At 35.9% G+C, this 27,218-nt stretch overlaps 2 pseudogenes; one reads left to right on the top strand and one right to left on the bottom strand.

Annotated features, from left to right (window-relative positions):
• The first annotated feature begins 9,463 nt into the window (after positions 1-9,463).
• On the top strand, positions 9,464-10,309 carry LOC107829544 (germin-like protein 5-1; annotated as a pseudogene).
• Positions 10,310-12,293: 1,984 nt separating this feature from the next.
• LOC107829553 (glutamate--tRNA ligase, cytoplasmic-like) lies at positions 12,294-26,948 on the bottom strand (annotated as a pseudogene).
• Positions 26,949-27,218: the final 270 nt, after the last annotated feature.

Here is a 27,218-nt window from a genome sequence, read left to right as displayed (position 1 = left end):
CTAGCCTGCTCAACTCGAAAGTCTGCCACCTTCTGTAAGCTAACCCTGTCAGCTGAAAAGTAGTAAATACAACCCTAGTGGTGTCCAAAAAACCCATTGTGCGAACAATCCGCTGAAACCTACCTAGAAAATCTTGAGCATCCTCTAACTCTGCTCCACTGAACTCTGTAGGCTTGAGCCTACCAAACCGCTCTAACCTCTTCTACTCCTCATCACTCATAAGTTGACCAACCTCATCCCAAGCAACAGCAACCGGCTGAACTAGCAATACACCCGGTGTCTGGAGTCCCTAAGTTAGTTGCTTTGGAGTACAGGCGGCATGAGTTTGGGCGCCTTACCCGGACTGTAAATTGGTTGGTGCAGCTGGAACACACACTACCTAAGCCAGGCTTGTACACACAGTCAAAATCTGGGCTAAGGCCTCCTAAAGGCCAGCAATAACGATGAGCATTGTTGGTGCCTGAGCTGGCCCTGCCTGCTCAATAACATCTGGTACATGTTCATCAGCTGGAGTGGCAGGTGGATCCACAGGTGTTGCTCTGGCTGTAGTACGAGCCACACCTCATCCTCTACCGCGGCCACTGCCTCTCGTGGCCCTAACTGGTGGTATTGGTGGTCGTCTATCTGATTTGGTGGCATGTGTCCTCACCATCCGTGAGAGAATAGAAGGGTCAAGTTTTAATTTCGAAAATAACAAATCCGCATAACAAGAATACAAGAAAGTGAAGTTTCCTAACAATTCGGTAGCCTCTCGAAGATAAGTACAGATGTCTCCGTACCGATCTGCAAGAGTCTACTAAACTTTCTCATGACTTGTGATACCTATGAACCTAGGGCTCTGATACAAATTTGTCAAGACCCAAAATCCCAACCCATTGTGATGGGGCCTAACATACTTGCTAGGCAAGCCGGACATAACAATAAAGAACTAAGATAACGGAATTTGCAGGAATAACATAAGTCTCAAATCTCAATATAACAAAATACCGCTAATACAAGATAAATCCCCTAGAAGGAAAAATGAAGAAACAGCAAGAATTGTTCAACCAACAAGCCTTTTGAACATAGAATGTACAACAAGAATCACAACCGAGGTACCACACCTCATAATCTCATTTCACAAGTCACTGTCACAATCTTCTTTATATCACTGGGTGAGCCTTGCATTTATTTTGGAAATATTTTTTTCCGAAATAGCTACACACGTTTTAGCTCCCTATCTCACTGCGTGGCTTCAAGTAATTCTCTTACTAGAAATATGCGTATAAATCCCACCTTATCTCACTGCATACGTATCAACCCCTATCCTTATACCACCGCATGTGTATCAATATCACAATACAATAATCAACTCGCACCACACATGCCCATATGCCACAACACTTGCCAAAATCAGTAATACCGAATGTTACCACAACATATAGCCCGCGACTCAACCACAATGTCAACAAGAATATCAATAATAACAAAATAAATGAGAAATACTCAATGAGGAAAGATATTTTAATAATCAACAACTCCAACCTCAATGTGTTAATGAAGGTATTCCCACGAACTGACGGCTTCAAATAAGAGTAATTCAACAATAAAAGAGGTAACAAGACAATAAAAGAGGTAACAACTTCAACTAAAACATATAAGAGCAAACTTAACAATAAAAGATAGAACATGTGCTAACAACGCCAAATAGAGCATGTGAGAGCAAATTTAATAATGAAAAATATAACATGTTATGACAAATTCAATTAAATGCATGGAAGAAGTCTAATAGTCTAAACCGGTCAAAATGGCACATATAATCCCGTGTACATACTCGTCACCTCGTTTAACATCTTTCACGTAATACAAATAATACAATCAATCCAAATCCTAAGGGTAGTTTCCCCACACAAAGTTAGGCAAGATACTTACCTCGACTAGGCTAAATCAACCCTTAAAAATAGCTTTTCCCCTAAAATTCGCCTCTGCGGGACTCAAAGCTAACCAAAACTGACTTAATAACATCAAACAATGCAAGAGAAACCAATTACGATAGAGAAAGCTATGATCTTTATACAATTTTGCAAAGGTTAACAAAAGTCAACCTCGAGCCCGTCCGGTCAAAACCCGGGTCCAATGGTAAATTCTGACTACCCATAATCCCATGATTCTATATATATATATATATATATATATATATATATATATATATATATATTATTTTCAAATCTGAGTCCAAATCAACTCTCAAAACTCAAATTTTTATTTTTAAAAACTTAGACAAAATCCCTAAAATTTCCTTTTGATTCTCATAAATTTGATGTTAAATCTCATATATAATCATGAAATATAGTTGGAAATTGATTACAACTACTTACCCAATGATTGTAGATGAAAATCCTCTCTCCAACTCGCCTCCTACCGAGTCTAAAATGAGATGAAATCCCGACTTTCCAACCTTTTGTTCAGTTGCAAATGTCGCAATTGCGAACCCTCCAGGGTATGTCATAACTGCGACACAGATCTCGCAAATGCGACAAAATGGTAACAATTGCGACCTACCCAACTTAACCCTAGACTTCGCAAATGTGAACCAGGTATCGCAAATCGCGATACCTGAGTCCCCCTATCATGTTCGCAATTGCGAGCTGGTGCTCGCAATTGCCGCAACTGCAGCACCAGCACACCAGCAACCTGTATTGAGTCTAAAACTTTTTAAAACACGTCTGAAACTCCTTCGAGCCCTTAGGGCTCCAAACCAAATATTCCACAAGTCTAAAAATATCATACGAACTAGCTCGTGCGATCAAAACACAAAAATAACATCTAGAACTGTGAAGCGGACATCAAAATGCATGAATTTCAAAGAAAAGTTCAAGAATCTCTAGAATTGCAATCAAGCGCCTGAATCTTGTCAAATCAACTTCAAATGACACCAAACTTTGCAAGCAAGTTTCAAATAGAAAAACGGGCCTATTCCAAGTTCCAAAACCAAATTCTGAATCCGATAGCCAAAAATCAACCTACGGTCAAACTTGGGAAAACTTCTAAATCTCAAATTGCCAACTTTCGGCAAAACAAGTCAAATCAACCTAGGGACCTCCGAATTCGATTTCGAGCATACGCCTAAGTCCAATATCACAATACGAACCTATCGGAGCCATCAAAATAGCGTTCCGGGGTCGCTTTCACAAAAGTCAAACTTTGGTCGATATAATCAACTTAGGCTTCTAAACCAAAAACCAAAGGGTCCAAATCAACCCAAAATCTTCCCGGAATGAAACTAGTCAACCCTACAATTTATAAAACTATAAATACGCATGTGTGAAACATCGAAAGGGGAAAAGGGGCGTAAATACACAAAATAATCGATTGGGTCGTTACACTAGTAAAGGGTCTGAGCAATCGCCTTAGAATGCCGTTGGGACCAACACCGGGATCTGCACAGAAAGTGTAAAAGTGTAGTATGAGTACAACCAACCCCATGTACTAAGTAAGTATCGAGTCTAACCTCGATGAAATAGTGACGAGGCTATGACAAGACACTCACTATAGACATGTAGGAGTAATAAGCAGAAAAGCAATAATAATATAGAGAAACGAATAACTATATAACGAATAAGAAAGTAGATAATAGAGGGCCCCAGGAAAATATCACACCACAACCTCATAAACACAACATAGTAATGGAGCATAACGACCAAGAACAACTACATGACATCCTTTCCGTTGTGATATGCAACCTGATCTCAATATCAATAATAACATTATTGAGATGCGCAACCTGATCCCAATATCAATAACAATACTGTTGTGGTGCGCAACCCGATACAAATTTCAATAACAACCAAATACGGCGAAACTCAGAATATAACATGAAATGGAACTAAAACACCTAATTCACCAAGAAAATACGTACACGAACAATGAAGGTTAATCAATTTAACGTTCATAAACTAGCATCACAATATATGTCAACAAGAACTTCAACAAGTCGTAAAGTCAAGAACAATCTAAAAATCATGCAAATTGATATGATATAGTAGAATGAAACAAGAAGCAAGTAAAGGCAATATGGAAAGTAAAGGCATGAGATAGATAAAAATAATTATCTAACAACATGTAAGAGCATGTAACAAATAAAAGCGTACAATAACTAAAAGTATGAAATAAGCTAGAACACATAACAATTAAGGACATGTAAAGTGAAGACACGTGTATCAAGTAAAACATAAATCAAGTAAAACATGTATCAAGTATGAGTACCTAACAAGTAAAAATATGAAATAAGTAAAGACATGGTATAATTAAAAACGTAAAATAAAGTAATATACCCTGCATGATTAACCCATGACAACGCATATATACTCATCACCTTATATATACGTCATCCCCACACATAGATAACGTAGCAAATAGACCAATCATTTCCTAATACCCTCAAATCAAGGTTAAGCATGATATTAGCTCTTTTCAGGACAAGATCAACAATCCAACACGGCTTTTCCTTTATAGCAAGCCTCCAAACCACCCGAATCTAATCAATTATTATTCACACAAGTAAAAACAAGCTTTAGAAACTACCCCCTCATACGAAAAAGGTTCGATCTTTAACATAAATAAAAAAGTCAACAAAAAGATAATCTGAGCTCACGTGGTCGTAATCCGAAATTAAGACCAAGTTTCGATTACCCATTAACCCCCCCGAGTCTAAATATGTGATTTGTTTCGAGATCCGGCATCAATTTGAGGTCTAAATCTCAATTTTACAAAATCTCTAATTTCAACCCAAAACCCCAATTTCTACTCTATGAAATCTTAGATTTGATAGTGAAAATTCATTGAAAAGTAATGTCAATTGAATGAAAATAATTAAAGTACTAAACTATGAAGTTGGGAAGAAATTTCTCTCAAAAAATCGCCTTTATGGAGTTTAGGTCTCAAAAATAGTATAAAATGAGCTATGTCCTGAAATCCCAACCTTTTACCCAGTTACAGGTATCGAAATTGCGAACTATTGTTCGCAATTACAATGTCCGCAAATGCGAATAGCTAGTCACAATTGCAAACTAGCCCTGAGCTTCCAATTTCGTAAATGTGATCCATTGATGCAAATGTGAACCTGGGTGTCCACAAATGCGAACTTAGCTTCGCTTTGCGAAGTTGTCCCTTACTCCCACAGAGTCGCAATTGCAACTAGGCAGATGCAAACTAAAGCGAAATTGACATTCCTCTTCCTAGCATCGCAAATACTAGCAAGCTCTCGCAAATGCGAGGCTCACATTTGCGAACAAAACCTCGCAAATGTGAGATCTGTAGCCCAGTAACATCGGAAATTCTTCAGTTATCCTAGAACATTCTGCAGCCTATCTGAAACTCGCCTGAGCCCCTCGGGCTCCGGTCCTAACATTTACACAAGTATATTAATATCATACAAACTTGCTCGTAAATTCAAATCATCAAAATAACATCTTAATTCAAGAATCAAACACCAAACTCAAGAAAATTTCAAAGTTTAAAATCAAATTTCCAACTTTTCACATAAAGCGCTGAAATAGCCTCGGGCCACCCTAAATCCCAACTAAATATGCGAACAAGTCCAAAATTATCATACGAACCCATCGGAATCATCAAAATACCAATCCAAGGTCACCTTACCAAATAAATTGACTGTGGTCAACTCTAGTCACTTTCAAAGTTAAAAATCATATTTTCTTTAAAAATTCGCATTTAAGCCTTCCGGAAATCGATACGGACCCTGCACGCAAGTCATAAATTATCAAATAGAGATATGAAAGATCTCAAAATATAAAAGGGGGAGCTAGTACTCAAAATGACCTATCGGGTCATTACAAGAAGAAAATGTGGAACAAAAATAAAGCTAAAACAATTTAAGGGAATTTTTTTTGGAGGTAGTGGAGTAAGTGGAGATGGGGTGGTAGAAAAAATTGAGGTTAAAGGAGACAAAAATATAAAAATATATTTTAAAAAAAGTTAGGGCTTTTTACTCTCTCAAAGGAGAGTGTATTACACATGTTGTGTCATGTTAGCAATGTGTGTTCAATTACAAAATATAATTTGAGTTGAAGTGTTCAATATGTACAACTATTAGTTTAAGTGTCTAAATGGAAATAAATGGGCAAACTTTTATGCCATATATATCTATACTATATTAAAAGCACGAATGTTCTTAGCGAAATGCCGTTCGCCTTTTTTACCCTTTTAAAATAGTATTCATACTAGACAAAATAGTTATTTAATTATTATCCTAATATTTAGGACTTTAAAAGAAATTAAAATTTCGATTATTAGATTTTTCCTTATTGAATTAAGTAAGAAATCCTACTATTAAGTACTTTGAAATGGATATTATTTAAGAGAAGTAAGAGAATTATGATCTTTTCCTTATATTTCCTCACGTAATTTGCATAGAAATATGTTCACATTGATTCTTCTTTTTAGGGAACCTATAATTCTAACAAGATGTTTTTATATATTGTTACTACTAAAGCAAGAGGTTTTGTACCGAATTAAATATTTAATTTAATTATTAAATGTAGTTTTCAATATTACATAACCGATAAAGAGAATAATATTATGCTCGAGTAGAAAAAGTTCAAAAATAATTCATATTTTGTATGCTATCATAAAAGCATGAACTCTCAACAAATAATTAAGTTTTTGAATTAATAAAGCAGCCAAAAAAGTCAATTCAACTTTGTTTCAAAATTATCATATAAGTAAACTTATTTGCCAAGTTGATAAAACTCTTAAGGTACACAAATTGTTTTACACAATAAGAGCATTTGCCGTGAAAGAAATAAGAAAATAGAGCAATATTATAATATATTATTAAAAGTTAAATTGCTAAAAAGGCTAAGTTGAAGCAATAAGGATATAACATAAGACAAAAGGTATTCAAAAGAAGTTGTCATTATTATTTTTCTTTCTTTTTATATTCATTCAATTAATGATAGTTTGACTTTATTGAATTAGCTAAATAAGATTAATAATCATCATTTTCAGGAGCTTATAACTTTTATTTTAACTTTTATTTTTATAATTAACTCAAATATATTTTTAATATAATTCTTATGTAAGTTTTAAAAAATTTAGATTCACTGAGATGAGATACACGCGTTGCGCGTGTATCTTGTCTCAATGAATATAAATTTATTTTAAAAATAATATTAAGTTATTTAAAAATAATTATTTAATTTTTTTTGTAATATCTAGAATTTCAAAATCAACAAAAATTTTGTATTAAATACTTGTTTATTTAAAAGAAAAATAATATAACATATTTATAAAAGAAAAATAATATCTATTCGAGCACTTCCAATTATTTTTAGGTTTAGGTCTCTTTATATAAATAGGGAAAAATATTGAAACTAATATTTAAGTTGACACGATAAATTAAATTTGTAAAAGAAAAATAATACTAACAATTTTGAGCATTTTTATCTTTGAGATCTTTTTCATTCTATTGGTTATAGGAAATTACTTTGTAAGACTTCCTCCTAAATAGAGTCACCTTCATAATTAATAAAGTAGAGTTGTCACCTTATACACGGAAAACCAACTTTGATGGGTAGAGTTTCTTCCTTTAAATTGAATTAGTTTAATAGATCAACAATTATCATTCTCAAATTTACAGTTTTCTCTTTAGCTTTTATTTTATAACAGAAATACAAATGTTTAATATATTATGTACATAAGTTTTTAAAATTTATACTTATGATACACGCGCAACATTACTTTGTAAGACTTCCTCCTAAATAGAGTCACCTTCATAATTAATAAAGTAGAGTTGTCACCTTATACACGGAAAACCAACTTTGATGGGTAGAGTTTCTTCCTTTAAATTGAATTAGTTTAATAGATCAACAATTATCATTCTCAAATTTACAGTTTTCTCTTTAGCTTTTATTTTATAACAGAAATACAAATGTTTAATATATTATGTACATAAGTTTTTAAAATTTATACTTATGATACACGCGCAACGCGCGTTTGTCCAAGTTATGCTCTTTCTTCTTGCTTAATTTATGGAGTATTATTTAGGCGTGTTGAATCAAGATCCAACTATATATATATATATATATATATATATATATATATATATATATATATATATATATATATATATATATATATAAAATACCATTATTTATGGAGTATTATTTAGGCGTGTTGAATCAAGATCCAACTATATATTAGCGGGCCAACAGTAGAAAATCGACCATATTAAATGGCAACTTGTGCCATACATGATACATAAGATAGTAGGAGTCTTGAATCAAAACCCAACTAGGGAGTACAATTGATTAGCTAGCGAAAACTAGAAAACTGTTAAAAAATCAAATTATGGTGGATGTCTATTCTTCCTCCATGATCTTCTCAAATACTTAATGACATATTCAATGACATATTTTTCTTCATTTTTCATGCATATATAAAGGCCTTGTAATAGATAGAAAAATACACACAATTGAAGAAGAAAATCTCTTCCTTCTCTCTATCTACATTTCTTGTTCATATTTTACTAAATTGTTTTTACTTCATAACATGTTTTGTTCATGTTTTACTAAGTTGTTTTTATTTCATAACAAAAACAGAATAGTATATATATTAATGAGTAACTGGTGACAATGGCCACCAAACATAGTTCCTTCATGCTGTCTTTTTCACTTTTTTGTTTTTTTCGAACTTAAAGAAAATATTTATCTCCGGTAATCATAAAAAGGCTCTACTTTAATTGATTTTTTGGTTATTTTCATACATATTAAGGAATTCATATTTTAGCATTAATTAACAATAAAATTGACCATATTAACCTTATTTTATTCATTGAAAATATAACAAATATTCCTAAACTATTTACTTCAAGGACAACTTTGTAAAAAAAAAAGTTAATTCTTCCTTAATATTTGAAAAAATCAAATATTGTGTATCACAAAACAAAATATCAAAAAATTAATTAAAATGGACCGGAGTGAGTATTTGACTAAAATATTCTTATCTCTTTCTTAAATGAGTAACTAATGATGGAGTGCCTTTTCGCAAGAGTAAATTCTTTTTTTTTTAAATGGCTAATAAATTGATTTTCATAAGTGACAAATATTTTGGACCAAATTTTGTCTATACAATTTATCTTCGTCGCAGTTGAGAAAAGAGGTAGCTTTTTCAGGTGGTTTAATGTCTAGTTAGATTAAAAACAGTCACACATAATGATTTAATCATTTCAAGTATAACATGGTGCTTATTTGTTTCGGTTCTCTGTTTCCATTACCTTAGTGTTAGTTCTGTTAGTATTTTGACTTCGGTGTCAAATTTGGTTTGCTTGTTATTATCCTTCCATTTATCTTTCTTGAGCCGAGGATCTATCCAAAACAATCTATCTACCTTCTTAAAAGTAGGGGTACGGATTAGGTACACTTTACCCTCCCATACCCCACTTGTGGGACTGAGTATTTGTTATAACATGGTGCTTATTCAATTTTCTATTTATGTACATGAAACAGGTTTCACCATAAATGGATTTCCTTTGCAAGAAGAACTTTTCAGAAGTAGACTTTTCATAGCCAAGACAGGAGCAACAAACAACACATACGGTTCCGTAGTCACAGGTGCCAATGTTATGAAAGTACCTGGTCTTAACACACTTGGTGTCTCACTTTCTCGTATTGATTATGCTCCTGGTGGCATTAATCCACCTCATACTCATCCTCGTGCTACAGAAATGATCCTTGTTACAGAGGGTGAATTAGATGTTGGTTTTATTACAACATCTAATATGTTGGTGTCCAAACATATTGTAAAAGGTGAAGTATTTGTTTTCCCTAATTAAAGGACTTGTCCATTTCCAGCAGAACAATGGTAAAGACGTAAAGTTCCGGCAGCCGTCGTCGCCGCCTTTAACAGCCAATTGCCGGGAACTCAATCCATTGCTACAACGTTGTTCGCTTCCTCACCAACTGTTCCTGATCATGTCTTGACTAAAGCATTCCAAATTGGTACTAAGCAAGTGGAGAAAATAAAGTCAAGGCTTGCACCTAAGAAATAGACTTTTCATTAATTGATCTTGTGACAATTATTTTCTTTTGTGAGGTTGTTAATTGATAATGATTAGTGTGGGTTCAAATAGGAAAGAGAATGGATATTTTCGTTTGTTTTTTTCCTTCTTAAATTTATTTCCAATAATGTTGTATTTACCTTATGAGAACTTTGTTTCTCTATTCGTCAACAATAATGTTCTCTGTATGTATTTTTCTCCTACTCTAACGACTTGAATATAAGGAAATGATCATACAAAATATCTTTTGTGTTTTATTTGTATCTCCTTTGTTATTTTTTACTTATCTTGTGTGAAAAAGATCATATAACTAAAATAATATTTGTAATTGACTACATACCAAATTTCCTTATTGGTCAACAATAATGTTATCTCTATACGCATTTTTACTTTTTACTAAAAGGCGAAGAGGAAATTATCTCCTACGCTCATCTAATAAATTGAATATAAGAAAATGAACATAGAAAAGATCTTTTATGTATTAATTACACTTTTTTTTTGTTAGTTTTTACTTATCTTCGTTAAAAAAGATCATATAACTAAAGTAACATTTGTAATTGACTATAAATCATATCTCCGGAAGAGAAATTCTTTAGTTCTTATTTGTCTTTAGAGGAACTCTTTTCTTGGTCCTTCCAAAAATGTGTCGACAAAGTACGTACCTTACACAAATTTGCAGAAAACAATATCAAGTAACTGGTCGAGCTTAATGATCTTCAAAGATAAATTAGATAATTCGTATCTTCAAAAGGGGTTTCGAAAAGAATAATGAATGGCATACCTGTCTAATTTCTTTACGCGACCACGTAATTATTGTATTAAAATAACTAAATAAATTGCCAGTTCTAAAGTCACTTTCGTCTAAAGCAACTTAGATTTGACAAATTGGAAAAGAGGAATGATTCTATCATCAGATGAAAATAGGATAATGGGATGGGACTGAAGAACGAATGTAACAATTATGGTTTTTCAAATCAGATTTTCAAATATGTTATGATATGGATGATGACAGCGTAAAAAGTGGTATACTTTCCATAAAAAAGGAGGGTTAGGTGAATTATATTGTTCAGAATTCTTATAGCGTGTTTGGCCAATCTAGAAAAATAAGCTTATTTTGAGAAGTGTGTTTTTTAAAAGTGCTTTTTCAAAAGTACTTTTAGTGAGAAGCAGTTTGTGTTTGGCTAATTAATTTGAAAAACACTTTTAAGCAACAATGAAGGTTTGACCAAGCTTTTAAAAAGTATTTCTAAATATACTTTTCTCAAAAGTATCTCTCAAACAAGTGCTTCCGGGAAGAAGCTACTTTTTTATTCTTCTCCAAAATTGCTTTACCATTTTCTCAAAAACACTTTTGTTTCTCCTAAAAGCTTGGTCAAACACTTTACTTTTACTTTGGAAAAACTTTTTTTTTTTAATATATATATATATATATATATATATATATATATATATATATATATATATATATTTTTATTTTTATTTTTATTTTTTTTTCAGTGAAGTTTGACCAAACGGGCTATTAGTCGAGCTACCTCATTTGGCTTTGTGTTTCAAGTGAATAAGGTTTGCTTAATAACTACTTAACTACTCAAATAATGTTGTCTAAACTTACCTTTTTTAGTAGAACTAAAAGCCTTTGAACGCCTAAGTAATCTAGAAAACATGCGCAAAAGCTCATTGTTTGGTTAGAGTAAGTTTCTGGACAACTCATATTTGAAAGGTTCAGATTTGGACAAAATCATTTTGAAAGATGTTTTAAGGCAATTATAGAATGTATTGGGCCTTTGGATAGCGAAAATTACTGTGAGCGTAGAAGAAAGAAAACATTAAAAGATGGTTAAGGTCCTAACGTGAGGTGATTCTCAATGTTGCTGTGAACTTATTCTGAATAGCCAAAATACGTTTTGAAATTAAAGCACCATGTTTAACAAAGCGTAAAGGGAAACAACTAGTGTGATTTTACTTGTTGTTTAACGGCTAGAATTTCATGCTCTGCAGTAATAGTATGTGAACAATAATCTTTACGTTATTTTACATGCTTGACAGAGCTATACACTAATGAGATACTCATCATTCCCAAGTTCGAAGTCAATTGTGAAAGAAAACTCAATCATCCTTATTACCAATACTTCCCCAGTTCCCAGAACTCAATCCAAAAGTGAAAAAGGCACACTTCAATTTCTTTTTATCATCAAAATCTTATTATTCAAGAGGTAATAGCCCCTTCTTACCCATCACATAAAAAATAATAGCCCCTTCTTACTGTTACCAGGGAACAATATTATTTTACAGATTTACTTCACATAATTCAACAATATGGTATACCATAAAACATTCACAGGTTCCAACAATTTGACTACATTAAAACTCCAAATTTAATTGGAAATGTGGAGGAAAAGACTATAGATAGTTTAGTAAAAGGATAGGCTGGACTTTGAAAACCCATCTGAATATAAAACCTATTGAAGTGAAAAAAGTCATACCTTCTTTTTTGTAATTAAATAGTCAAAATCGACCAAAGAGAGTTTAACAAGCTCATCACTCTCTGGCAGCCAAGTGAGCTTCAACTTCGTTGTTTTAACTGACCCTTCAAAGTGCAGAATCACAGACAGATGAGTAACATTACCCTCTTGGTCCTTTTGTATCTCTTTCACTATTGCGTTACCCCAATCCATCAATGTTACTTCCTCGCCGACAGAGATTGATACAGCATCATCATAGTCTATCCAGATTCTCTTGGAGTAAGTTGTTGCCTTTTCCCCAGCACCTGCATATTTTTTATGCTTGGGTACAATACGTACAAAAGGATCATCTGGCCCATTACTCAAAGTCAATAGGACTCGTCTTTCTTCAACCACTGCAGTATACCTAGGACATACAGGATCAATGATCTTCTTGTTAATGGCCCACAGCTTGTCCCACTCCATTAGATTTAGATTCTTTGATGCTCCCTAAAGATTTTGCGAAGAACATTCTTTAGGCTTCAAGATACAATACCAAACATATAAAAGAATGCTTTTTGCTTAATTAGATTATGAAATAAATGGTTGTTCCAAAAGGACGCCTTCCTAAATACACATTGATATTCTGAAAGATTTAAAAAACATGACTTTGTCTTGACAATATTCATTGTACTTCAAATTAACAATAAAGGAAAATCCTTGCTATCTTACTTGTTCAAGAATGAACTGTATCAGCACTTCAATCTTCAGCCCTCTGCGCACTATCCCTTGTACAGTCGGAAATCGAGGATCATCCCACCCCTCAACCAGGCCATTTTGCACAAACCACAGCAGCTTGCGCTTACTGAGAAGTGTATAGACCAAATTCAACCGACTAAATTCATAAATATGAACTTTTCTGAAACCCATATCAGTTTGAATCCTATAGTACTGATCATTCCTGTCATGGTACTCACTAGATCGAAGTGCATGTGTAATACCCTCAACAGAATCTACAAATGGGCATGCATCATAAGTAGGGTATACTTTATATTTAGCACCAATCCTGTGGTGTGGAGTCTGATTGCAGCGGTAATATACTGGGTCCCTAACTGACTTGTTAGGATCCTGCATATCCAATTTCCCTCTAACACAACACATTGTTCCCCTCTCTGAGCCATCAATCATCTCCTTCCATAATTTCAAATTCTCCTCTACACCGTTGTTCCTACACCTTGATTCTATTCCATCCATTCTTTCTTTTTGCATTTGCTCCCTTGGTGTATCATCCACACAGGCTTTACCCTCACGAATCAATTTCCCGGCCATCTCCATCAATTTTGGAAAGTAATCAGATGTGTATGTCACAGTCCTATACTTAATTCCTAGAGTTTCAATATCTTTCAGTAGATTATCCACAAATTCATTGCTTTCCTTATCAGGATTTGTGTCATCGAAACGAATAATAACTTCCCCTTTATATCTTTCAGCAAAATATTGGTTCAGTAACCACTAGGTTCTGGTGCAAATCTCAAACGCACTTTTCCATCCTCTGCCTCTGGAAGATCTACCTCAAATGTCGGTCTGCTACCTGATTTTTCCTTGTCAGTGGAATCACCATTTACTTTAGCCAGATTAGCATTTGAGCCATGTTGCTCTTTCACTTTAGATACAGTTGGCTTTCCCGAGCCTTTCTTTCCCATATATGTTGCTGTGACTTCATGTAGAACACCATCATATTCAGCTAATATTGAGTTGAACCACCTTGCCAGATTTTGGTACTTCTTAGAAGATCTTAGGCTTTCCCATCTCTTTCCAGTACCTGTGCACAAGGAAGTTTTAAGCACCAATAAGCAAAATAGAGCATGGCACTGAATTTATAAAACAAGCACAAATTCATATCAAATTGAGACCAACTAAGGGTCTATTTCTAGGCGAAAGATAGACAGATTTTGGCAAAAATGCAACTTTCCCATCGATTTTCAGTGATGAGACCATTTGAAGAAATTCATGCTGCATTCGCAGGGCCTTAATTATGATCTAGTCCTTGTGATGCCCCAAATATGGAACAAAACATAAAATATTTTTTTCCCAAAGACAAAGCAAAAATGTGCTTCAAGAAGTATTAAGGTTAATTTTCTCGACCAAAAAAAATGGAAGCACAGAGATTAAAAGTTCAAAGTGTTTATCAGCTTTGCGTCCTTTCTAGAAAGTTACCATTCGGTGCAGTTCAGGCATCTTACACTTTATTTCACTCCTAGAAATTTTTTCCTAATGCAATTGAAAATATATCCACCTGCACTAACATATCACCAAGCAGCAACACCAGTTCCAAATTATTTGACATTTCCAGCTCAATTGGAATTAGAGCTCCAGCACTGCTTAGAAAGCACAAAAAAGGAACATTGTTTCCAGAGTGAAGCACATAATTTCCAGAATACAAGAATTAGCTACCATATGGGAGTTTAGCACTTATAACATTGTTTTACAACTGAAATCATTAATTTCAATATCCAATATAATGTTAATAAATCTTTGACCTCAAAATTGATTTTTCGTTCTCAATTAGTCAAAAATAAGATAAAGTAGTTGCAATTTCAATTTCATATCAATTGTTTTAAAACTGCTTTAATAATTAGCTATAATGCAAGAGTCATTCTTTTATTTCCTAACAAATAACAAAGAGATTTGATCAAAAATTGGCTATTGCTACGAACAAGGATAGTTGCCCCATAGGTTAGGGGAACAAACAAGAGACAGAAATATATCTTGTGGAAAGGAACCAATGAAAAATATAAAGGCCAAAGTCACTGCAGTCTCCTAAAATGCTACATTGAGCAATTTTGTGAACCTCTTCAGAAACAGGACTTGCCTCCAAATTTAATATTTGTGCAATCAGTCCTTCCAAATAGAACTCGACAGAAAATCAAACATATATCTCACATGAATCGTGAACATGAATTGAATGAGGATGAAAAGGCAGATATGACTACATCCAAATAAAAGGGAAAATTGAAACAACAGTTTGGACAAGGGTGCTCGCAGTGTTGTGAAAAGCGCTCGCTTCAGCGCTCATAGCGCGAAGCGAAGCGGACCCTCGGGCGCATCTATGATGTGAAGCGTAGCAGGTTATGTAATGCAAGCGCTTCTGCAAAAAAGGTGAGAAGCGTAAAAGCGACAGTAGCGACAGAAGCGAGCGCTTCTACATATAAAGGCTGCCAACCAACGTTAAAATTTAAAAAGCTCTCTTTTTTTAAAAGACCATCGAGCAGCAGAGAACAACAGGCGACTAGGCTTCCCATTTTCTGCACTTTTGAACTTCCAAGTTCATCAAGTTCAAGTCTAGGTATGTGATTTCTCCTCCTCCTCCTTTTTCTTTTTCTTTTTCTTTCACTGTTCCAGTCTCAAAATAGCAGCGAAATGCTTTTTTTTTCCCCTTCAGTTCGTCTTTTTCTCATTCTCTTCTTCTTCTTCTTCCTTCTTTTTCTTTCATTGTTTCACTCTTAAATTGTAGTGAAATGCTGCCCAATTTTTTTCGTTTAAGTTACTGGCTTACTGTCCTCACAAGGTAGGGGTAAGGTCTGCGTCACTACCCTCCCCAGACCCCACAGTGTGGGATAATATTGGGTATGTTGTTGTTGTTGTAAGTTACTGGCTTACTGGCATTTTTTTCGTACACTTACTACCATTTTTTTCATATCATTTATTCAGTTGTTCTTTAGTGGCATCAAAAAAAAATAGGAAAGACCCGGCTTGGGCTTATTCGGTAAGAGTTAGCGAGACCAACAAGATGGCAATTAGATGTCTTTTTTGTGACAAGATTTCGAATGGGGGAATCAATCATCAAAAATTTCACCTAATCGATGATGATCCAAACGTCGCATCTTGTCCTAAAGTTCCGCCGTATGTGAAGGAAGAAATGAAAGCATACCTTCAAAAAAAAAAAGAGTTAAAGACTCGAATGCATCATGAACAAGAACAACTGCATAATCTTGATGATGACGATGATGAAATAGAATAAGGTGACGATGGTTCGTCGCTTCCAATAAAATCACAAAAGCGGGGAAGGATATACACAATGTCTTCAAGTTGTGGATCTACTGGTAAGACTAAAGGTCTTATGGATTGTTATTTCCCGCAAAAACCAAGAGATGCGGGAGGGAAAAGTGGTAATTGTCAAATTGATTTTGAGGGATAATTGTAATGTTTGCGCGGTGGATGTATGATGCAGGCCTTCCTTTTAATTGTGTTAATTATATTGACACTTTTTCTGCTTTTATTGAGGCCGTAGGCCAATATGGTCCAGGAATGAAGCCTCCAACTTATCATGAAGTTAGAGGTCTATATCTAAAAAAATAGGTGGAAGAGACTAACAAAATCGTGGAGAAACACAAAATAGAATGGAACAAGTTTGGTTGTTCCATTATGATGGATAAGTGGACAGCAAGAAATGGAAAATGATCATCAATATCTTGGTGAATTCTCCTAAGGGAAGCTTGTTTCTTAAGTCTGTTGATGCAAGCAACTCTTCTACTGATTCAACCAAAATGTACTCCTTGTTCAAGAGCACAATAAACTCTATTGGAGCAGAAAATGTTGTTCAAATTGTCACGGACAACGCCAGTAAAAATGATAAAGTTGGTGATTTGATGTTTGTAGGATACCCCCATATTTATTGGACTCCGTGTGCAGCACATTGCATTAATTTGATCTTCTATGACATTTTCAAGGAAAAACACTTCATTTCAGTCTTTAATCAGGCAATTAGAGTGCATTCCTATATTGTTCAAAGCCTTTGTTATTGAATATGATGAAGAGATTCACTAAACAAAGAAGCTTGGTAAAACCTCCAAAGACAAGATTTGTTATCGCTTTCTTGACTTTGAATAGGATGTATGAGCAAAAAAGCAATTTAAAGAAGTTGTTTGTTTCAGATAAGGACACTAACAGTGCCTATGGAAGGGAAGCTCGAGGGAGAGAATCTGCGGATATTATGCTTTCTAATGCATTCTGAAATAGTCCTTTAGTTAAAGTGCTTCGTTTGGTGGATGGGGAGCAAAGACCACCAATGGGCTACCTTTATGAAGCAATATATAGGGCAAAGGAGGCTATTCAAGATTCTTTTAGTGATAAAAAAAACATAAAAGTCTTTGATATCAAAGATAAAAGGTGGACAGATCAGATTCATCGCCCTTTGCATGCAGCTGGACTTGTTTTAAACCCAGAACTGTTTTATGACAATGAAGAGAGGATTATAGGAGATGAAGAATTGTGGAATGGATACATTGAATGTATTGAGAAGTTGATATCTGAAGAATCCGTGCAAGATAAAATAACAGAGCAATTTAGTACTTACAGGAATGCTGAGCAACTTTTTGAAAAAAACATGGCTACTAGACAAAGAAAGATGAAGTCACCAGGTGGACGAGTGCTTATATGTTGCTTTATAGTTAATAAGTTATTTCTTTATAAATATTATGTTTGAAATATTTGTTCTACTCCTACAATTGAATGGTGGACGCAATATGACCATTCCACTCCAGAATTACAAAAGTTTGCCATCAAAGCTCTAAGTCTAACGTGTAGCTCATCCGGGTGTGAAAAAAATTGGAACGCGTTTGAACATGTAAGAACTAAGAAGAAAGATTTAGTATATTGAGATAATTAAATTATATCTCAATTGTCCTAATCTTACTAATTAGTAATTACTTATTATTTGCCTATTCATACCAAAAAGAGGAACAAATTAACCTTGAAGCGTCTCAATGATCTAGTCTTCATTAAGTACAATAGAACATTGAGGCGTCGTTACAATGCTCGCAATATAATTGATCCAATTAGTTTGGACAACATCGATGACGCTAATGAATGGCTAATTGGAGTCTCGGAAGATCATGCAGATGAAGAAGTATTTCACGTAGGGTGATGTTGCGGAGGCACGTGGAATTGGGGAGAGGATTTATGGTTTGAGGGGGAGTACTTCAACTTCAAGCTCACAGAGGAAGGGAAAAGAAGCGGCTACTTTGTCCCTAGTTGATGAAAAAGAAAGAAGAAGAAGAAGAAGAAGAAGAAGAAGAAGACGACGAGCAATATAATCATGATAGTGGAATACAAGAATTTGACAATCTTGTAGAAGAATAGGATGCTCATTTTGTGCTTTAATTGATGCAACTATTTAGTTTTTTACATTGAAGTATTGAACATTTGCTTGCAGTTACATTATTTATTTTAATTTTTTTTGTTTTAAATTCCGCTTCACTTCAAAAAAGCGAGCGCTTCGCTTCTCGCTTTAAGCGAAAAGGGGCTTGTCGCTTTTCCTCGCTTCACGCTCTTCACAACACTTGGTGCTCGGCAATTCTATCTTAGTTCGGAAGGAATTCAGTTACACTCCTACGATTAATAAGTTAATATCCAACTTTTCTTCCCTTAGCTTAGGAGAAAATGAAAGATTTCTATGTGTATCCTTTTCAAACCCACCACAAGCTACACATTTTTTTCCTGCCCAAACCATTGCACATTCTCCTTTCCATAAGCAACCAAAAATCTCAGTACACCAGTAATGATACTTATCCACAAGCTCGTCATACATAGATTTTATTTGGCTAGAAAAGCTTAAAATGCAACATCAAACCATGTAAATTCCTCAATATTAAGCTCTACACAGTTGTTTTTGTACTTTTAAAGAATCAAAACAGACCACAGTGCTCATTTCTAACACACAACAGAGTTCGATAGTCAATCTATGTTCAATTCATGCAGTTTTCTGCCATCCGAGTAAAATCTAGCCTAACACAAGAAGCTAGTTGCAATGCCTAACAGCAGCGTCACAAATAAAATGCCAATACTTCTTTAAAAACACTAAACAAGTTTAACATAAAGGCACTAATTTATTTTATATTCAAATCATTTACCAGCAAGACCAGACCAAACTGCAATATCTGCAATTGAGAGGCTATGTCCAATAAGAAATGTGCGCTGCAGAAGATATCCATCAACATAGCCGCATGCTTCCTCAAATTGAGAGCCAGAAGCAAAAATAGGACCATAGTCTAGCCATTCATCTATCTGCAACAATGATGGAGATAAATCAGAAAACAGAGAAGCGTAAAAATCACATATAACTCTGCAAATGGCAAATAGCTCTTTTGATTATTTTCCAAAGTTCTCATTTGGAATTTTGGAGAAAGCAAATACTCCCTCCGTTTCAATTTATGTGACTTATTTGACTAGACACGGAGTTTAAGAAAAAAAAGAAGACTTTTGAACTTGTGATGTAAAGTGAGGCACAAACATTTTGTATGGCTATAAATCATTGCATAAAGGTAAATTGTTTCCAAATAAGGAAAGGGGTCATTCTTTTTGGCACAGACTAAAAAGGAAATAGGTTCACATAAATTGAAACGGAGGGAGAAGTTTTTTTTTATGAAGTAATATGTTATATTAACAAAAGCATCAAGAAGATGCATAGTTACAAAAGCTGAGGTGCAAAAATAAAAGAAAAACTAGTCCCTTCACAGTATGTCAATCTAAGACAAGGGAGCTAACAAAGTCCAAAAGATGAGCAGAACTAATTATAGTAGCTAACTTAGTCCAACAAAAAAGACTGAGTAGGCATCTAGCTTTGAGAGAGTGATTTGGAGTTGAGATCCCATCAAAGCATCTATTATTCCTCTCATTCCACAAACACCAAAAAATAACTGCAGAGATCATCAACCAGATCTTCTTGATGGTCTTATCAACTCTCCATCGACTCCAGCTCAGGTGTGCCTGTTTTATGTTTTGTGGCATAACCCATTTGAGGCCAAAAATACAGTAAAACATGTTCCAAAGATCAGTGGCCACTGGGCAATGCAAAAGCAGATGGCTGACTGTTTCCACATTCTCCCTGCACATATAACATCTATTGACCAGCTGAAGGCTTCTCCTGATGAGATTGTCTTGTGTCAAGCAAGCTTCATGGAGAACAATCCAGTCAAAGCAAATTACTTTAAAAGGCTGCTTAGTTTTCCATATTAATTTCCATGGCCATGCATCGATCACTTGGTTTTGAGAACATAGCTGTCTATAACATTCTTTCACTGAGAAAGTGCCCTTACTCCCCCAACAAATGGTGTCTGGTGTACTTGCATTCATATTGAACCTTTCCACTCTGGCAAACAATTCTATCAAGTTGTCCACTTTCCAATGAGCCTGCATTTGTGGGAGCTGATTTCACATGCACTACCAACGCAGTTTGGGTCCAACTAGGAGGTCTTCCCATTGAATTCTATTACATACATGACCACATTGCACTGCTCTTCTGAGAGGAACATCCCAATTATTGCCACTTCTGTTCTGAGCTATGGAGAAGTCTTTGTCCACTGCAATCTGGAACAGGCTAGGGTATTCATCCATGAGTGTAATGTTGTTGAGCCATTTGTCTTTCCAAAATCTGATATGTGCTCCATTGCCTGCTTTGAAGTAGGATTCCTAGAAAAATTCATTCCCCAATTTCCTGATGTACTTCCAAGGGCCCACTCCATAAGGTGCATTACAGATTTTAGTGCTCCAATTGTCTCTTTTCCCATGCTTTGCAATAATCACCTCCTTCCCCAGTCTCCAAAGCCATTTCATTAGTAAACACTTGTTGTGGACCTCTAGATCTCTGATGCCCAATCCTCCCTAGTGCTTTGGTTGTGTGACTTTATCCCACTTAATGAGATGAAACATGTGAGTGATGTTGCTCCCTTGCCATAGAAAGTCCCTCTTGATTTTATCTAATTGCTTTTACACCTATTTAGGGATAGGAAACAGTGACATGTAATAAGTTGGGATGTTGTCAAGTACACTATTGATAAGAGTTAGTCTTCCTCCCATGGAGAGGTATTGCAATTGCCATGATGCTAACCTCTTTTCAAACTTTTCAATAATCCCACTCCATATCTCACAGCTTTTGAATTTGGCACCCACTGGAAGGCCCAAGTATGTGGTAGGCAAGGACCCAATACTGCAACCCATGATACCTGCTAATTCCCCAATGTTAGATACATGGTTGACAGGATAAATGGTACTTTTCAGCACATTGACATGTAGCCCAGAAAGAGCTTCGAATAGGAGGAAAGCCAGGTTTAGGTACATAAGTTGTGACTTTTCAGCCTCAAAAGATTAGAGTATCATCTGCTTACATCAGATGAGATGGGGAGATGGGTCTCCCTGCATACATCTGGCCTTTTCAAGCATTTTGCTTAAACCTTCCATAGCAAGTATAAATAGAAATGGGGAGAGTGTGTCTCCCTGCCTGATCCCTTTCTGAGGTGAGAAGAAACCCACAGGTTCTCTGTTGACCAACACTGAATATTTGACTGTTGTGATGCTGAATCTAATCCACCTTATCCATTTGTCTCCAAATCCCATCTTCCTTAGAATAGAAATTAGATAGGACCAATTCAGCTTGTCAAAAGCTTTTTCAATATCAAGTTTGCATATAATGCCAGGCTCCCCATATTTAAGCAACCAATCTAGAGCCTCATTGGCTATAAGTGAAGCATCAGTTATTTGTTTGTGCTTAATGAAAGCATTTTGATGACTGGAGACTAATTTGCCAATAACCTTCTTCAATCTTTCTGCTAGTAGCTTGGCCACAATTTTATAGACACTGCCAATCAAACTTATTGGTCTGAAGTCTCTAAGTTCAATAGCCCCTTTCTTTTTTGGAATCAAGGCAATAAAGGAGGCATTGCATGATCTCACCATATAGCATTGCTGTGAAAGTGATTGAGTGCCCCCATCACTTCTGGCTTGATAAACTCACATGTTCTTTGAAAGAAAGTCATAGTGAAACCATCTAGCCCCGGAGCCTTATCTGAGGAACAAATTAATGGTTTCATGCACTTCTTCTTCGTCAAAAGCTTTCTCTAACAACTCCTTGTCCTCTTCTGTAAGTCTAGCTACTTCATCAAAATTGGCAGTAGGTCTCCACACTTCGTTTTCTATATACAGATTCTGGTAGAAGTTCAGGATCTCCTCTTTTCTCTGTGTTTTGTAGAAGTTCAAGATCTCATCTTTAATCTGTGTTTTGTCTTTAGTTATTTCATCATTCACTTTGAGCTTGTCAATATTGTTGAATCTTCAGTGTGAGTTGGCTATGGAATGGAAATATTTGGTGTTCATGTCCCCCTCGTTCAACCATTGACATTTTGACTTCTGTCTCCATGATGTTTCTTCAGCTTTGGCCAGTTCCTCCAGCTCCACTTGCAAACTCAAACTCTTCTGCTTTTCAGCTTGCATTGGAATTCTGCCTTCTGTAGCATGTTCTAAAGCTGCAAGTTCCTCAAGAGCCTTGCTTCTTCTTACTTCCAGCTTGTCATAAACTTCTTTGTTCTAGTGGAGATGTCTTTTTTCAAGTTTCTCAACTTCTGAATGAGAATAAAATCAGGGCAGCCACCTATAGTGTAATTCTGCCACCACCCTTTCATCATATCAATGAACCCCTCTTGATGCAACCACATATTCTTAAACTTGAAGTAGGAGTGGGTTGCCTCCCATTCTCCACATTCCAACAGTAATGGTTTATGATCAGAAATAGGTCTAGGCAACGCCAGCTGTTTAATTGCTTTAAAGCTTTCATCCCACTCTGTAGAAATAAGGAATCTGTCAATCCTGGATGTCTGTAGAGTGTCTTCCCCCCTTGACCATGTATATTGTGCTCCATGAAGAGGCAAATCAATCAGTTGCAGATCCATAATTGTTTCTGAGAAGCTTTTCATTGCTTGGGATCTCCTAGTGCAATTGAGTCTCTCGTTCTCGAACCTGCATACATTGAAATCCCCACCTATAACCCATTGCTCACTCCAAATACCTCTAATTGCTCCCAGCTCCTGCCATAGTTCTTCCCTCCCAAATACCATATACTCCAGTAAAGCACCATCTGAAATCCTCTTGTGAACTTTCAAAAATACAGGTAATTGTGTAATTGCCTTGATGAGTGTCAATGCAATTCCACATTCTCTTATCCCAAATAATAATAATACCCCAACTGGTGCCACAAACCTTAAGTTCTACCCAATCAGCCCATCTGCTCCCCCAAATTTGATGTAACAAGCTTTTAGGAATTACCTCCATTTTGGTTTCCTGAAGACACAAAATGTCGGCCTTCCATTTACGAACTAAAGATGCTAGAGTGCTCCTTTTTTTCCTTCCATTGAGACCATTAATGTTCCAGCTTAGGATTTTACTTTCATCTTGACTGGCTCTTGAAGTGCCTGCCCCTGCCTCTGTTGCTTCCCCCATCGTAGTTAATGTCCATTTAGATGTTTCAATGACACTTTGGTTGCTGAATTCCTTGTGATTGCAGTTGTTCCGGCTCGTAGCAGTGAGAAGATAATGAGGTATCAGTATCAGAACATACCAGTGCAGTTGAAGCAGTTTCTGACCAAGCCAATCGGTTCGAGAGACACCAGAGATTGTTTGCGGTGTTATCTGCTTCATCGTCTGCATCATCTTCTTCAGAGTTGGTGGTTGCATGCAGAGTTTGCCCAGTAATGGAGTCTTTGTTGTAAGTCTCTTGCGACTTGACTGGTGGGGGAGTGCTGCTGATGTTTGGAGATTCAGAGCTTTGAAGTTGGAGACGGGGATTTGGCAGATCACGTGCTACAGCTGAGCCCTAACTTTCAGCTCAGTCCCCGAAAAACTTGTTGTTGCAGTGTCTGACGCACACTTGCACCTTTCTTCTCCAGTGGCTTTCTCTCCCAAATGTAGTGATTCCGATTCTTCGTATCTTCATCGATTCCAACAAAACCACCACATAAGTCGCCAATAATCTTGAAGGTGTAGGACCATGCATGGACTGGAATACCAAATGCTTTGACCCATTTGTATTCTGATCTCGGGGAGGCTAAATTGGTGCTTGACACTGATGTCCACCATTCTAAAGATAAGCGTCGAACGTTCCAAAACCATTCTCCAGCATGGATTCTCACTGCTTCTTGTCTCGAAGGAAACTCGAACAAAAACTGGTTGTGGGCTAGAGGAGTAACTCTCGGACCAGAACAAATCTTCCACCTGCTCATGAACCAAGTTTTAATCAGTTCTTGATTTGGGCTATAGTTGAAAGAATCGTTGAAGTTCCCAACTAAACACCGAGAAAGAAATTGCTGGCTCCGTTCATCTGTGTTTGTGTCGATTTCGATGACATTGTCGATCACCGTAGCTGGAAACTTTGCCAATTCCGGCCATTGAGTGATCTTAGCCGTATCCACATAGGTTCTTGTGTGAGAAGTAGGGTATTTCTTGAATCTGCTTGTTGTTAGTTTCCCCAAAAAATGTAATATTTTCACTGCTATATCTCCCCAGCCCCCGTTATAAACTGGCTAAGGAATAATCACCCGTTTCCTTCTGTCCCCCAGCCAAGTCTCGATCCGAATGAATCTGTCGTATGTGTTGAAGTTAACAAATACTCTGAATGTATATGCTTGCGACTTCCATCCCCAACGCCTGTAATAATCCCCTGTTCTTTTGGACGATTGTTTGAAAGCATCGCACACACGTCAGAGATTTTCCTCATCTATTTTGATGCTGGTTGAAAATCTTCTGCCACTTTCAATTAATACAAACCACCCTTCACAAGAATCGAACAGCTCGAAAGATTTGGCACCTGCGATAATAAAAATCTTGTTTTCCATGAAAAACTAAGTTGAAAACGGAGTAAAATCAGAGGGATAATTCGTCGTAACATGGTTCAGAGAGAGAGAGAAAGACTGGGCTCATTTCCCAAGAGAGAGAAAGACCTAGCGTAGGAAGTAAAATACAAACCTCCTCCTTGTCACCGAAGAATCAGCATTCGAGAAAGCAAATAGTTCTAAGTCAATGCTTTGGAGAGCAGAGTTTAAAAGGTCACCTGACTAGACTCAAAGGCGGCCCCGCTGGTACATATCAGGAATGTTTGCAACCCGACTAACGTACCTCAAAAGCACCGAAGTTCCCTGCAGCTTCAGTCTGAAAATAAGTTGAGTTAAGATACTGTATGAAAGTTGGATGAAGGAAAGCTGCATCACTTTAAAAAACAACTTAAGATCATTTTCTTGCATTTGGTATTCCTACAAAAATCTATAGTATAGCAAAATAGTGACATGCATTTTTTTGGAAAAAGAGAACACATTACAAAAACACATAATGACACACCCAAGAGCAACAGGAAATAGAGACATAAATTCAATTTTTAAAGATGGTCAATTGGTTATTCTAAACACCACGGAATCAATAGGTAAATTACATCAAGGGCTATATCACTATTAACATTGAGATTCATCTAATAACATGATGGATGGATCAATTTACAGATATGCATTTCTTTAACGTTTATCAACCCAATACGTATTAATGGAGGATGTCACATGCACCAACAAAGAAGTAGAAGCCTGGTGGTCAAACCTGATATTACTTTTTGCATAATGTAAGTAAATGGTAGCACATGAATAATTGAAGTTGAGGGTCTTGGATATTGCATGTAAAACCATGCCAGTGGACCAACAGCAGAAACATAGAAATAAATTGAACCATCCAATACAATTTTATCCTGAGAAAGTGTTCAATGAATTATTTGACTCTGGACAATAGGTTCAAATAATGCAAGCCACCAAGAGACCTTACAACAACAACATATCGAGTATTATCCCACACCTTGGGGTCTGGGGAATATAGTGTGTACGCATACCTTACCCCTAACTTGTGAAGACCAATAGACCTTAGTCACATCAATTAATTCGCAGCATTTCCGTTTCTGGCCATTTGTCTCACCCAAAAGACAGTCCAAAACACAACCTAACCATAACAATGTTCTAATATTTCACTTCATCAAAAAAACAATGTTCTAATATTTCACTTCAGCTGAAGTTTATGTGGAATCGCCATTCCCAAAAAGGAAAAAAACAATTCTCTGTAGAGGCAACTAACTGATCTAGCAAAAAGCTGCTGCTTTATATGCATAATTACGATCAGACAATACCAAGGTTATCTGGATCAAAAAAGATACGTCATTTTTATAATTTTATGATCTAAATCTTGCCTAGTCTAAGACTCATAAAAAAAAGATTTACAAAATAATGGCAAGCAAAAAATGTGCAGGAAAAAGAAAACAAACATCTATAGGTTTGCAAGTCAATTAGCGAAAAGTAGGGCCAAATAGCGGAGAAATTGAGAAATTACCCATTACGGAGAAGGATAATATGAGGAGAACCAGGAGAAAGAGTTGGATCAGTAGAGAGTGGAACTCCGGCAATCTTCGCCGCCGCAATAACAGCCAAAGGCGGAGTATCAGGGGGGAATGCTAGCTTCAGCTCCATTGCTCGCCGACGCTACGCTACAATTCTCCCCACAGCTGAGAGATTATATATGTAGATAGAGGAGAGCAAATGCAACCAGCGGCCGCCACTGGAAAAGAGGAGAATATAAAAGACAATGGAGACGGAAGAAGGTTTCCTATTTAGACACTCCAGCCCACGATTTTTACTTAAGCTGTAAATCTTGGTTGGATGGCGGTTACCTATTTGATCAAATTGTTAATTAAATTTTATTATATCTATATAATGATAAAATATGTCACTTGTGTAACAACTAATTTGGTATGGTTGTATCATTACCTTATCTTTTTCTCTCAATCTAACCCTTAATTATTGTTAAATAATTTTATTTTATCATTTAACCTACCTTTTTATATAGTAATTTTATCGCGTATCATAATTTTTCTT

Source organism: Nicotiana tabacum, chromosome 13 (genome assembly GCF_000715075.1).
Source record: "Nicotiana tabacum cultivar K326 chromosome 13, ASM71507v2, whole genome shotgun sequence".
NCBI classification, from domain to species: domain Eukaryota; kingdom Viridiplantae; phylum Streptophyta; class Magnoliopsida; order Solanales; family Solanaceae; genus Nicotiana; species Nicotiana tabacum.
This window is presented reverse-complemented; position numbering and strand designations above follow the sequence as displayed.